The following is a 3,279-nucleotide window of genomic DNA, read 5'->3' on the forward strand; positions in this document are numbered from 1 at the left end:
TAAACAATATTTCTACATTCTTAATGATCTAAATATAATATAAACTTAAATAAAAATTGTTAGAGATATAGATGTATCTCCACCCAGTTTGTGACAACAAACTGCCCTTCTCTCCCTCTCTCCCTGTCCCTCGTGTGCTTTCTTTCTCTCTCTTCCTCTCTCTCTCTCTCTCTATGTATATATCTATATCTATATCTATCTATCTATCTATCTATCTATCTATCTATCTATATACAGAGAGAGAGAGAGAGAGAGGATGGTATTGAGGGAAGTGAGAGAGTATATAAGCATATACTCATATATATGTGTATGTACATATATGTATATATATATATGTAAGTATTATATGGAGTACATACTTACATACTCTCCATATATATATGGAGAGAGACAGAGGAGGAGGGTAGCAAGGAAGTGACCATCAGAGCTTGATCACCATCTTCCATGATAGAAAGGTGTGCTGGGAATATGCCTATTTGCTCTCTAATTCATACTCTTTTGGGCTTCTATTGCAAAGGCTATTCCTGTGAGCTATGCTTCCCAGACCTTAATGACTGGCTTCCGGCTAAGTTCAACCCATGGAAGTGCCAGGAGATTGGAGGGCTCCCAAGGAGAAGCCAGGATATTTTTCTTTCCCGTTCTCTCTGCTTTGGGCAACATCTCTGGTAGTAGCTGCTTCTCTTCTATGTCCTTATTTTCCTCCGAGCATTCCCTGATACTGCCAGGCCATCCTACCTGGTTTGTTACTTCCTGTGATGGCTTTAGTTAGCACTGCCTTCTCCCACTGACCCACTGGCTCTGGCAGTGGTAGTGGCTTTCTACAGTTGCTAATCTTAGTGTTGTCCCCCTCCCCCTGGCTCTTTACAGGTCTTCTAATCTACAGTTCCTTCTCAACCTTAACACTATTGATATTTTGGGCTGGATGATTCTTTGTTGCAGGAGCTGTCCTGCAACATCCATCATTAGCAGCATCCATAGACTCTATCCATTAGATACCAGTAACCTCTACCTACTTGTGACAACAGCTTATCTCCAGACATCATCAGAACATTCCAAATGTTCCTTGGCGGGGGAGGGCAAAATCACACCCCCCCAAGAATTGAGGATGACGATTCCAACCCCTTTATAGCCATATCACATTTTCTTTTTTTTTTTTTTTTTTTTAAACTTTTTCAACGTTTATTTATTTTTGGGACAGAGAGAGACAGAGCATGAACGGGGGAGGGGCAGAGAGAGAGGGAGACACAGAATCGGAAACAGGCTCCAGGCTCCGAGCCATCAGTCCAGAGCCTGACGCGGGGCTCGAACTCACGGACCGCGAGATCGTGACCTGGCTGAAGTCGGACGCTTAACCGACTGCGCCACCCAGGCGCCCCGCCATATCACATTTTCTATACTAAATAATCTGATGAGGGTTTTATTTTTCTAACTTGAAACTGCTTTATTCATAAAGCAATAGACAGTGTCTAAATATGATCAATCATGGGGTGCCTGGGTGGCTCAGTCAGTCAGTTAAGTGGCCGACTTCAGCTCAGGTCATGATCTCACGGTTTGTGAGTTCGAGCCCTGTGTGGGGCTCTGTGCTGACATCTCAGAGGCCGGAGCCTGCTTTGGATTCTGTGTCTCCCTCTCTCTATGCCCCTCCCTGGCTCATGCTTTCTCTCTCTCTCTCTCTCTCTCTCTCTCTCTCTCAAAAATGAATAAATGTTAAAAACATTTAAATATGATAAATCAAATATTAATGTAATAAACATATTGTTTAGAAATAGGCAACCAATAAAAGAATAAACAAAAGTATTGAAAGCAGTTGGCTCTAGAGAGTAGGACTGAGGACAAGGAGGGATGATTTTGAACTTTTTAATATTATTTTTAAAATTTATGTGTATTTGGCTGATTAAAAACAATACTAGGAAAAGAGAACATAAAAGACTCAGTCATTCTATTACTAGATAGAAAGTTTCAGAGAGAGACTTAAATTCTTATTTTTCAGGGGCGCCTGGGTGGCGCAGTCGGTTGGGCGTCCGACTTCAGCCAGGTCACGATCTCGCGGTCTGTGAGTTCGAGCCCCGCGTCAGGCTCTGGGCTGATGGCTCAGAGCCTGGAGCCTGTTTCCGATTCTGTGTCTCCCTCTCTCTCTGCCCCTCCCCCGTTCATGCTCTGTCTCTCTCTGTCCCAAAAATAAATAAACGTTGAAAAAAAAAATAAAAAAAAAAATTCTTATTTTTCAAAAGAGATTAAAAAAGTACTTATTCTGTTCTTTTGTTTCTAATCCCATCTAAACCATTTACTCTTATATTTTACCCAGCAGGTAAGTGTGGCAATCATGTAGCTTAAATCATGTATCTGTTTCTGTTTCAAGGTAACTCCAGGCTGCCTCCTCTGTGATGGTTCTGGGTGGAGAACTGGCTTACCTGGTTTTAATTATGCAGTAGTCAGAGAAGACGGGGAAAAACACTAGGCAAAGGTTATATGAACATTGAAATAATATTAGTCTTTAGGTCCTGAGGTTGTCTCCCTCCAAAAAACAGGAGGAGGGTGTGTTTCAGATCTTGCTTTGCTGATGTGTGTCAGTGCTCCTTATTTCACTAGTCTTTCCCCAGTCTCCATTCACCCTCCCACAGACTGTAATCTCATCCACACCGCTCTAACTCATCCTCATCCCTCCCCACCATAGCAACTGAACCAGAGTGTTGGGATAGAATTCTTGATTTACTTGATTGACTAGTTGTGATTGCATTCCAGTTGCTTTGGAAATGCATCAATCTGATATATGACCATGTAAAAGAAGACAATTTTCAACCCTCCAAAACATAAAGAGATGGACATGTATGTATGTGTATGTTCATATGTATATACATAGATATACACACACAAATGTGACATATATATTTTTATATATTATATATATTTATATATATATTTATATATATATTTTTATATATTAAATTCATATACATATGTTTTAGCATATACATTAGTATCACTATATTTATTTACATGTAAATAGCTTTTTTCTCACATAAAATAATAAATGCTAATAACGAAAAACCAGATAATATAAAAAATATTTTAAAAAAGTAAAAGCAGATAATATTCGTACAATCCAATGATAAGTACTCTAGGAGTCAGAATTAACTTCAGCTGCAATTATCAGGGGTAAGAATATTAAAAATAATAGTAACTGAAACAAAGTTATCTAAGTTACATATTTATCTAGTATATCTGGAAACAGGCTGGTGGCCTGTATCTGGTGGCTCTAAAATCATCATGCCACAGCTA

This window comes from Leopardus geoffroyi, chromosome C2 (assembly GCF_018350155.1).
Source record: "Leopardus geoffroyi isolate Oge1 chromosome C2, O.geoffroyi_Oge1_pat1.0, whole genome shotgun sequence".
In the NCBI taxonomy this organism is placed as follows: domain Eukaryota; kingdom Metazoa; phylum Chordata; class Mammalia; order Carnivora; family Felidae; genus Leopardus; species Leopardus geoffroyi.